The sequence below is a fragment of the Ailuropoda melanoleuca genome, chromosome 2, assembly GCF_002007445.2.
Source record: "Ailuropoda melanoleuca isolate Jingjing chromosome 2, ASM200744v2, whole genome shotgun sequence".
In the NCBI taxonomy this organism is placed as follows: Eukaryota; Metazoa; Chordata; class Mammalia; order Carnivora; family Ursidae; genus Ailuropoda; species Ailuropoda melanoleuca.
The window spans coordinates 77,044,108-77,056,406 of record NC_048219.1 but is presented as its reverse complement, the minus strand read 5'-3'; the positions used below and the strand labels follow the sequence as shown (position 1 = coordinate 77,056,406).

Genomic DNA, 12,299 nt, shown 5'->3' with positions numbered 1-12,299 from the left:
TACTGCCTCTTTCCAATTGCTTTAGAATTTTTGTATGTGTGTGGCGGGGAGCTTAAGACCTGACTTCTTTTAGCATCTGTCCAAATTTCACAAATCTTTCTTCTCACATTCCACAAAGTTTTCTTTCCTCTTACAACCTTGACACATTAAACTCTCTACCCTTCCTCCCAACTCTACCAAAAAACAGCACAATCTCATATTGCTTCTGCTTGTTTTTTCTTTTTTTTCCGAATATTCTCTTGTAGCACATTCATATTCTGAAATTAGCAATGGTCTTGTTTGAAAAATTACGGAGCTGCCTTGAAATGGTGATGGGCACTGGGGTGCCAAGTCAGAGTCCAATCATACCTATACTTCACAAAGCCAATGTAGTATGCCCAGAACTTTCTACATCCAGTAAAATACTGGAATTCAGTAAAGAAAGCAAAATTAAAAAAATATATATATGCACTCCACAGTAAAATCCAACTAATTAGGACTAATTTGAAGGAGAAAATAAATGACTTGGTAAACTGTATTAAAAAGTTCTTTAAATGAAATACACCAGAACTAAGTAATTGAAGGATACTTTGAAAATTGGCTTAAGTGGCAAATACCTTACAGTTAATATAATTTACAGTCAAATTAATGGATGCTTCTAAAGTGTATGAAAACATTTCCTTCTATTAAATGGTTTAAACCTTCCTCCTGAGCTCTTTATTTAAGCTCTGATAAACCCTTTCTTTAAGATATGAAATAAACTTCAGCCTCCTGAAAAACAGAACGGTTTGAGACTATGAATTGAGATTCTCCTCACAATCTGACTAAATCTGGAAAGGTTCCCATGGAGAATCCATTAAACTAAGTCTTTAGCAGATATCTCTGGAAATATAAAAGCTATTACAGATTAAAATCTTCTCCCCATAATGCTAGCAACATGGTTATAGCCACTTGGAAGCCGGGAACAGTTTACTGTTTGTTACAGCTGCAAAACACCCCCCTCCTCTGTCACATGTACCCTCCAGCTAGGGTAGCATCAGCTGGCAGTGTAAGAATCAGGATTAAATGTGCCACACAGAAAAAGAAGTAAGTAAAAGGGACTCAGTCTACACAACGTACATGGCACCAGAACTTGATTAACAAATATCTTTATATGAAGCACAGTGCCTTTAAAAAAAAAAAAACCGACCAAGCCCATTCTTGAGGCGCACCTGGGTGGCACATTCGGTTAAGCAACCAACTCTTGGTTTTGGCACAAGGGTGATCTAGGGGTCATGATCTCAGGGTCGTAAGATGGAGCCCTGGCTCCGTGCTCAGCATGGAGTCTGCTTAAGTTTCTCTCTCCCTCTGCCCCTCCCCCATGGGCACTCTCTTTCTCAATAAATCAATCTAAAAACAACACAACAAACCCACTCTTTGAAGTGGCCACAGGTCAGCATCTGCCCTTCTAGATAGGATTTCCCACTGCATGTTCACATGACTTCTGCAGTCAGCAAAGCTAGTTTTACTGAAGAGATTAATCCAGGACCAAGGTAATGACTTTCAACCCAACTGCAGTTTTTTGGTGGCAGAAAAAATCCAGTCAAGAGACCATCAGTGCCTTTTAACACTCTCCAGAAGCAGCCCTTCCTCCATCAGCCTCCTTGTTCCTGGCATGGGCAGTCTAGTCGGAAGCTAGTCTTCTCTCTTGGCTGTTATGATTCCCTACCCTGTTCATCTTTTTTCAAAAGGCTCTGGGCATATTCCCAGACACCACCTACCTGGTGGTGGCGGGGATGGGGGAGGGAAATGCAGTAACATTCGCAGTTTCTTAAATAAAAAAAAGAAAAGAGAGAGAGGTGGCAGTAGCAAGACAGAAATGTGTTTCTTCAGCAACCTCAGAACTGATTTAATAGTTGTAATCCTACCTTGTATTAACGCAGCTCATCAGTAGCCTAAAGCTTAGCAACATCTTTCCCATCTAAAAATATTAGACGGTGCTGCAAGCAGCTTACTGATCAGTGCAGTGCCCCGTCTCTCAAATAATGAATAGGGTCCAGATTTGAAGTGGGCAGGCTGTTAATTCAAGCCATGCCACGGATGGGTGGCTGTCTATTCTCGCAGCTCTTTGATATTTTCACTGCTTACAGATAAGGTGGTCCGGCTATACAAAGATGCATGATACCCTTGTCTTCTCTCCCAGCACCAAACTGCACACTGAAAAGAACCTAGATCACAGCTGCTGCTCTGCCAGTTTCCAGCAGGCCTGCCTGCTCCATGGCTGCCTTACAGCCTGTAGCTCTGTCTTCCTTTTGAAGTACCTCCTGGAGTGCTGTTCGCCTTCACATTATAAACAAAGACAATGTTGTCAAAAGCGGTTTTTGAATATCACATAGTTTCCCTCTAGTGAAACCAGATCTCAGTAACAGCCCTCTAAATTGGGATGGATTTCATCACATTTACACAGATTTGATCAGTTAGGTAAAAATGAAATCCAAAGATGGCTGCAAAACTGTTCTGTTTACGTTACTTCCTCTTGTCATCCTCTTTTCCCACCATAATTAAGTCTCAACTGGTGTACTTCAGTGTTTCTTCAAAGCTGTATCTGTAAGGAAGGCTAGTTCTAAATATGATGTGGAATGGGAAATGGGGAGGGAAAAAGAAGACAGCTGGAACTTCAAAAAGTATCTGAAAATTAAAAGTCCTTTGTTAAAGAACTGTTTTGTGTTTGAATACTGGCCACCCCATAAACAGCCTTACCCACGGCAAGCATGCCGGTGTTTCATTCTTGAACTAATATTACATCTGAGAAAGGTTAGAAGGTCAGATTGACCCATTCTCCAAATAGCACATCCAAATACAGAAGTCTACTTGCCGTGCCTTAAAAACTCAATTAAATATCAGGCCAATTCAATGTGCTATTTTAAAGCACCTCTTCAAAGGGCTCAGTGGGTACAATGGTTGAGTCTCTTCTTCCATGTGACACTGAAAATGATAAAAAGAAGCTTTCCAAAGGAACGATCTGGGATATGGTGCACCCACCACCTCGTGGTTAAGTCTGGTGACAAAGTGAGCTGAAAGAATTGCTGTATATAATTTATCAGGAAAAAGGGATCGCAGGCAACCTAAAACAGTTATAAGCTTCCAGAGGAAGAAAAATTGTTGTATACTACTCGTTCAACTTATCCCAACTGATATTTTTTTACCATTAAAAGCTGAAAAGTTTACTTCCACAAACGCACGTTCCATCTACCCAGATGTTAAATAGCTTAGCCACACTTCCTTCCCAGGTCCCACCCAATTTTGCTGTCTAGCTCCTGAATCCCAGAGAACTGAAACCCATCAGGATTGCACCGACACTATAGCCAAGGGACGGTGATCAGGATAATATTCGTGGAGTATTACATCCTTTCAGTGGACACACTTGGGAGGCACCAGCTGAGCTCGCAGCGCTAGCCCAGGAAAGATCTACGAAAGGAAATACGAGCCCTTACGATCTGTAGATTTGGTTTGACCGAGGGGGTAACGATAACACAAATGGCTGTCATAGAATTTTACCGCTTCTTAAGGAAGATCCTAGATATTGCAGTCTTAACAGCCTTATCCGGATATTGTTCAGCTTAGGCCTCCAAAAATCAGAGGTTAGGCTAGAAATCTTACAAAATCTTACAAAACCTGTGATTTTTACATGCCTATCTAGCAGCTTTTTTTTTTTTTTAAAGATTTTATTTATTTATTTGACAGAGATAGAGACAGCCAGCGAGAGAGGGAACACAAGCAGGGGGAGTGGGAGAGGAAGAAGCAGGCTCATAGTGGAAGAGCCTGACGTGGGGCTTCGATCCCAGAACGCCGGGATCACGCCCTGAGCCGAAGGCAGACGCTTAACCGCTGTGCCACCCAGGCGCCCCTATCTAGCAGCTTTTAATTTCCTCAGAAAGGTTTCCTCCTAAGGGTGAAGGACTAGACTCAAAGGTAAATAGCAATTATTAGGAAAACAAACCATTAAGAAAGCATGGCTTAGAAGTGAGGAGAGGGACTGGTCTGTCTTAACTGCTGAGGAGTATGTGAAGAGCCGCTATCCCTCCTTCTGGTACACCAGTGATCTTCTGAGGCATTCCCAAATTAACATAATCTGTTCCACTGTCTCCTCTAGCATACTGTGTGTGCAGAATTTTCTGTTTTGAAATGATGGTCAGCATATTTCTTAGCTAATACTTAGCAAAAAGATGACTATCAGAAGCTAGAAATTTCAACAAGGTCAATTACTAAGCAATGTGTTATAACACCTTCCAGGATTCCTACTATCTTTTCTAATCCCTCTTTCACCCATCTTCTGGCTAGATTCCTTCTTCTACAGAATCTACCTTCACCTGCTCTCTTTTCAGAGGGAAGGAAGAGGGTATGGCTGTCAGCCTAAACTAAACAGGCACAAGACTCTCCCTTGATACTTACCCCTGATCAGTCTGATTCCATTTCAGATGAATCCAAAGAAATAGTTATCAATAAACATCAATTTTTGGGTATAAGAACTACATAAGTCTGCACATCTTTCAGACCTTCAATTAAGTAAAAGAAATTTCCCAAAGAAGACGGGTATCCTCTTCCCAACACGTTGGTCTCAGGTACACCACCAGAAAATAATTTATCTCAAGGGACTCAATCTCAGGCCACAGAGTCGAATCCACAGCCTCCTTCGGTCACTTCTTCCATTCCCTGGTGCAGAACCAGTCTTCTGAGACGCAGCAGGTTTTGGCTGCTCCCTGTCCTCCTTCCCTGTCTCAAGTTTCTTAAGTTCTCAGTTTCCCCAGATGGGGCTTGAGCTTCTGAGGGGGACGGGAGGGGGACGGCAAGCTGACTAATCACAGCACACCTCTCCCTCCTCCACTCCACCCATCTCTCTGTCTCAAGGGTAACAGGATATATAATATGTGCGTGTGTGTGCGTGCGTGCGCACACACACACACACACACACACACACACACTGCTAGAATCCACTTCCAGAAGAAACACTTCTTTTACAAATGGGACTTAACTTGATCTTTCATCAATGTTGGTGGGAGGAAGGGGTGAGGCAACACCAGGGCTCACACTGCCAAGTCACTTAACTGGTGAAGAAGGAACGTAAAGCTTGAAAACCTCTGCCAAAGAGTGGTTTTACCCTTATCAGCTACTCCCGCACTCCCCACTCTTCATATGAGACAACATACCACACCGGCTTTCTATAAGCTCCTAAAATGGTCTAATGAAAATGAATGATCTGGGCCTCTAACTGCCAACTAGAGGTAAAATTAAGAGGTTAAAAGTGGCAACAAATAGGACAGGGAGGGGCTTCCTAATCTTTTGAAAACTATAATTTACAAGACACACATTCCCAACTCTATTTCAATGCCTATTTAGCTATCTGACTGTCCAGCTGCCTGTCCTGTCCATACTCTCCTCATCCTCAATCTGCTACCAATATTATCTGAAAATATGCTGGCCATTCTTCTTCTTTTCCTGACATTCAATTATCATCAACTCTAAGTCATACACACACACACACACGTACAGGTGACTGAAAAAAATCTAGATTCCTGGAACATACCCATGACCTCAGTGATACACCAAGGTTCCATTCCATTCACTCTCCACCCCCACTGTCCCATTCTCCCAACTTTATTATCATTTTCTAGAAGTAAATGCTTTAAAAGAATAGTATAATGAACACCTGTATACCCTCCATCTACATTGAATCTTCTCACTTGCCACATTAGGTTTCTTCCTCTGTGTATATATATATATATATATATATACACACACATGTACATATGCAAACTTTCAAGTGGTCCTGCCAAAAAAAAAAAAGATGGCAAACATGAAAACTCACCAATAAATTCTTCAGAATGAATCTTCTAAGAATACGAATATTCTCTTATAGAACCACAATAACATTCTCATACTTTTAAGAATATTAATAACCCTATCTCATCCATGCTGTAGTCAAACTTCTCCAATTATCTCAAGAATACCTTTCATGAAGATGTGGTATGTACACAATGGAATATTACGTGGCCATAACAAAGACTGAACTCTTGCCATCCACAGCAACCAGAGGGTATCATGCTAAGTGAAATAAGTCCGTCAGAGAGACAAATACCACATAATTTCACTCGTATATGGAATTTAAAAAACAAAAAAAGACAAAAAAACACACTCAAGTTCAGAGAGTAAACTGATGGTTGACAGAGAAGTGCTTGGGAGGAATGGGGGAAATAAAGGAGATTAAGACTTATCTTGATGAGCACTGAGTAATGTGTAGAATTGTTGTATCGTTATACCACACACCCGAAACTAACATAACACACCATGTTAACCACACTTGAGCAACTTTAAAAAAGCATCTTTCATAGTTATAGACCCAAATGCCTCCCCAACTCTTCTAACCCAGGATGGAATCAAGGTTCACCAAATGCATTTGGCTGTTAGGTTCCTTTAGTATCTGGTAATCTAGAACAGTTCTCCTGCTTTTATTTTATTCCCCCTGTGATTTTTTTTTTCCTGAAGAGTCCAGGCCAGTTGCCTTATGGAATCTCCCATATTCTGAATTTTTCAGATTAGTTCTTTCCTGTAAACCGGAAGTTCAGTTTTGAGGTTTGATTTGAAAGAGATTAAAAATTTTGGCAAGAATATTTCATAGACAACATTGTATACTTTCCTTTGCATCACAGCAGGCAGCACAGAACGTCAGGCTGTCCCACGATTCGTGACACCAAGCTGAACCCTGGGTTAAAGGGAGACTGTCAGTCTCTGAAAGGTGTATTTTCTCCTTTACACACAAAGGTTAAATTGTGGGGTGATATTTTTCAGCCTGTGAATATCCTGTTCCCTAGTGACTTTACCATCTGTTCATAATCCTTGCCTGAACCAATTATATTTGGGGGGGTTACAGAATCATGTTTTTTTCCCCTATCATTCTTTCCACATACATTAGCTGGCATTATTTTTGTAAAGAAAAGCTTTTCTTCTCCCTCTTTCACTTTTTTCTTTACTTGTCATTCATATTTTTATTTATTCAATCTGTTACACTAAATTATGCAATGAGTACACTGAATGCTCCAATTGTCCCAAACTGGGCCAGTGGGAGTCTCCTTCATGCTGACTCTTCCTTCCTTTCTGGCATAAGAAGATACACCAGGCTCACCTTGTTCTTTCTCTGCTTCAGACCTGGAATCAGCCCTGATTTGTTTCACTGGGGAATGTTATTTAGAAAATAATATCTAAGTATAAAGTGAGCTCATTGTTATTAGAGGTGTCAGTGCCAATTAAGTTCTTTCAGGGGGTAGAGAATCTTTTTGTTTACTCGTGAGTTTATACTGGTATTCACATTTCAAATTTAACATTACCTTTCTTAAAACTGTTAATTTTCCTATTTGTATTTCTTTCCTCTTATGCTGACAATCTTGGTCTCTAACAGCAATGATACACTTACTTGTTTTATTCTATAATACATTTAAAACAATTTCAAAATTGTAAGAGTAATATTACTAACAATATTCTACATAGTGAAATGTCAGTATTTCGCTGAAGTTCTTTTTGTCTTTAGAAAATATCTCACAAAGGATGTACAGTTCAAGGATGGCTTTCTGGCTGATTATATAATCGATCTGATATGTAGTTAGACTCATTTATTTCTATTACGGAATTTTAAGCTTTCCTTTTTTCTCTTTAATTTTTTGACACACGAAACACACGTCTCAAAAGTTTTAACGGTATTATATTCAGAGAAGTCTCACTGCCGTTTCTAACCCACCCCCCATCACCCTTTTCATTGGTTTCTGGTTTACGTTCATTTCTGGAGGTACAAAAAAAGGCAAGTATATATTTATACTCTTACTTTACTTACTCAAAAGGTATGCTAAAATATTCTGCACCTTGTTTTGTTTTTTTTTTTTTTCCACTTAGGAATCACTTTGTATTGGTTTAGTATATAAGAATCAGTAATTCTTAAATGCTGGGAAGGACTGAGCCAGGTTACTACTGTTCACCTTATATGTGTAATAAAAAGTCACTAGCCTAAAGCCAATTGTGACTTTAAATAAAGCTCACAAGAAATTAAACCGGCAAACCTCACTGCAAGGTATGCTGGGGTGTTCTTTAAGATGAAAATTTGTCAAATGCTTATAAATAGGTAAATCTGTATTTGTCAAACGAATTTTTATGAGAATTAAAGTTAACAGCAAAAGCAAGCAATCGATCAATGGACAGGTCTAGATGGAAGATGGGAGTTTCTGACATTTTGGAAGGTGGCCACACAGACTGAGTAAATGCCATCTGTATAATTTCTTAGCCTGCCAAGAAGGAACAAGACTGGAGATGTATAAAAACAATTCTTCCTTCCTTGCTCTGGAAGTTTAGCTTAAATGAAGTTAAAAGACAATTACATCTCGCAAATTCAAACCCTCTACACGTATCTGCTTGAGTGAATGAATCCCACCTGTAAGTCAGAGCAGCTTTGGGGAAGGCTACATCCATTCAGAGGTGCAAGACATGCAAACCCTTGCCAAATAGTTTATGGCAGAAGGACTACAAGTAGCTCCAAAAAAGTGGCAGCTGAGTTTACCTGGGTGTGCTTTCTAAACTCTAGGCTAACACCCAACAAAGGTTAGTAAGACAGAAACCCTATCGGTTTTTTAGTTACCATCCACTGCTTCCCATATAGGCTCAAGGGAGGAAAAAGCCATCAAAACTCAACATTAAATTAAAAAAAAAATCTGACTTTAAAGACTTAATACTAAACAGTTACTATGTAGTAACATGTATTGTATCCAAATGCCGGTGGGTCAACGCGCTCTTTCAGAATCCACTCTGTCGATAGGTAGAAGAGTTTCCATTTCAAAAAACAAGGTAAAATCACTTTAAAGATCTGCTGCAGGTGGCTTTAGTTTCCACAGCTCTTAACAAAACACAAAATATTAAACTTCTAGGAGCCGAGACACATAATACAAGGACAAGAATCTGACCATTGGTCACACCAAAAACAGAACTGTAGTTTTCATTCTAGAGAGGTAATATTTGCCATCTCTTCCTGGCTTTCTAACTTGAGATGTATACATTCAATTTTAGATAAAAGTCTCAGTATGAAATCATGACCTTAGATAGCCTGTAAGAAAGAAGCTGGTTGAAAGGAATGGCTGGCTGTAATGTCTTTGGGGCTATTTAAAAATAAGAACTACCCAGGCGTCTGGGTAGCGCAGTCGGTTAAGTGTCCGACTCTTGATTTTGGCTCAGATCATGATCTCAGGGTCTTGAGATCAAGCCCTGCATTGGCTCTGCACTGGCTGTGGAGCCTGCTTAAGATTCTCTTGCTCTCCCCCCCACCACATGCTCACTCACACTCTCTCCCTCTCTCAAAAACAAACAAAAAAACCCACGAAAAACAAAAAAACCCCACAAAAACCCCAAAACAAACTACTTATTGCTCCAGTATGAATACAGTACAATCCTCTCACTCTCTTTCCCAGACCAGAATATAAAAGTGGGGTTTTCCTGACCCATGACTTTCTGAACATCATTTTCTAACGAGTAAAGTGGACAGATGCACAAGGATAAAAGATCTCTTGCTTTAGGTTGTACTGTAAACTAAAAGTCAAAATCAAATTTGGTATAGGAAGAGTTACTCAGCAAATTTTATCAATAAATAACAATGCTAGAACATCCCTGATATCAATATTTTTCAAACAATCTTTGTTTAAATTTGGGCATACAAAGAACAAGTGAAACCACCTGCAAGCACTACATCAGGAATTTTACTTAAAGCTGATTATAAATTCAAAATCCACACTTACTGGTATCGCAAAAACAAAGATCCTAAATGCCTAGATTTCTTTTTTTTTTTTTATGATTTTTACTTTATTTATTTGTCAGAGGAAAGCACAGGCAGGGGGAGTGGCAGGCAGAGGGAGAAGCAGGCTATGATGTTCTAGTTTAAGCACTCTGCTTCAACATCAGTGCCCCACAGATAGGATTTCCTTAAAGAGGATTCGTATTTTCAAAAAATTTTAACATCTTTTAAGTGTGGGATTTACTCTTCACAGATGAAAAAAAACAGAACAGGGGTGGGGATTAAGTGACTTGCTGAAGGCAAATTTGCTAACAATACTGAGATAAAAAGAAAGAAAGAAAGAAACGGGGCGCCTGGGTGGCACAGCGGTTGGGCGTCTGCCTTCGGCTCAGGGCGTGATCCCAGCGTTATGGGATCGAGCCACATCAGGCTCCTCTGCTGTGAGCCTGCCTTCTTCCTCTCCCACTCCCCTGCTTGTGTTCCCTCTCTCTCTGGTTGTCTCTCTCTCTGTTGAATAAATAAATAAAATCTTTAAAAAAAAAAAAAAAGAAAGAAAGAAAAAGCAAGGGAGAAAAAACTCCCTATAGGCCCAGTACTATTATCCTTCTTTTGGACTAAGCCAGGTAAACAGCAGCTTTCCCCCTTATTTTCAAGAGGTCAGTTACAGAATAGTCTACTATTGCAGTGAAGCTTTCTAGGCTCTCAGATGAACACTTGTGGACTCTAGGGAGGGAAAAGAATTCTTTCTGTTCCAAAATCTACATTGATTTTGGGAGAAATGCAATGATGCAAAGAAATGTAATTTATTAAAGTTGCCAATGAATTGCCTCGAGGGGTACGGTTCCTCGGGCTGGAAAGGGTGAGAGAGTAAGAGCTCAAACACTGCAGAAGCAAAAAGCTCTGTTCTGGCATATATGTCCACTGTCTTCTGGCGGTGGAATGGGGAGGAGAAGAATGCAAGGGCAATCTAATCCCGACCACTAGGATGAGAGAAATGACCCCAGAATGTCTTGTAGGCATCAAGAGCAACGTAGAAATTCCACCTGTGTTTACTTACACAAGGAGGTTCTCAAATTTGGTACAGTTAAAACCAACCAATGATTTTTTTTTTCATCATCTGGGAAACCTGCTATTTTCGTAAGAAATGACCATACTTGAAAACATGCAACAGAGAATATATCTTAACTGTGCTTTTTAAGGCAGCTTATTTCTGTCGTGCACAATGGGAATGTGGGCACTTTTCTCTCACAGAGAGCACAATCAGAGTACATGCCCTTAAACTGAGAACTCCACCAGGTCCCCTTCCCATCCATGGTGTGGTCCTCAAACAGTATCTCCTCCAAGTCACCATGCATCTTATAACATATCTGAAAGATCTTGCAAAGTCAGACTTTTCCAATACAAAACAAGTTCTCTGACTTTACTATGACTTAAAAAAAGTTCTTACAGGTTATTAATTTTATTGAAGTATTCTGGACTTAAGCAGTATGATGACTGAATTTTGATTTCATATTCACGGTAGGTATTTATTTAAACTACTCATTTAATGAACAACCTGGCTATATGATTTTTAGGAGAATTTTTTCAAAAACTGAGTAGCAGGTTTTAACTACATAGCTTACATGCTGAATAGACCCTTAAGCAGTCCCAGGAAGTGAGGTCTAAAATTCCTTTGATCATTCGAAGGGCTTCTTAAAAAATAGAAAATAAATATCATTGCTGGAGTGATTCTATTCCCCTAGATTAGGAAGCTTTGGTTTTAATGCATCATTGAGCAAACAATGAGACGTCCATATACTAACAGCAGGTTGGAAGGTTTCATGGCAGAACAACTTTTCCATATGCTGGACAAACTGGAGCAGTTACAACCGGAACCATCTAGAGACTCCAGGCTCCTTTGGAGAGGACTGTGGGCTCTGTTCTTTAATGCGCTCTGAGTGTATAGTGGTTTGGCCTAGAAGGCCTTGAAGACAGCACTTTTTCAGCAATCCCTAAGTGTGGGTCTGGAAAGTTCCCCTTAGATCTCAGGAAAGAAACAAAAATTCCCTGTAAAGACCACCCTTCAAGAGGTCCCAATCTGCAGTTATACTAAAAATCACATTTCAGGGAGGTAAAGGTAGAAGTGGCACCGGACTATGTGTGCTCACTGTGCTCCAATCTCTAAATCTGGCCATGTCATTTCTACGTAATTCTTTCTCCCAGTGTCCCAAACGAAATTTCATTCATACTTCTGCAGTATATGTTATACATGGTACTAACCCTGAGGCAGGATTTAGCCATTCATTCAAGTCAAACACCAACTTTTCCAAGGACAGAGACATATTAATATTGGTATACATAAAGCAAAGGCTTATCTGCCCTCCCCTTTTTATCCTAAGTTCTGTCTGATAATAAAGGAATAGTGACAGACCCTTCAGAACTAAAAAGGATTTTTTTTTTTTTTTTTGGACTGGGTCTCAAATCCACTCCTTTTGTTTTAAGGTTACCTGGCTTGCCAGCTCGTCAACTGCCTTTCTGAGTT

At 39.9% G+C, this 12,299-nt stretch overlaps 1 protein-coding gene across 2 annotated transcripts in view; it reads right to left on the bottom strand.

Annotated features, from left to right (window-relative positions):
- Positions 1–12,299, bottom strand: part of AHCYL1 (adenosylhomocysteinase like 1) — a 37,874-nt gene that overhangs the window by 14,355 nt on the left and 11,220 nt on the right. The window lies entirely within an intron of this gene.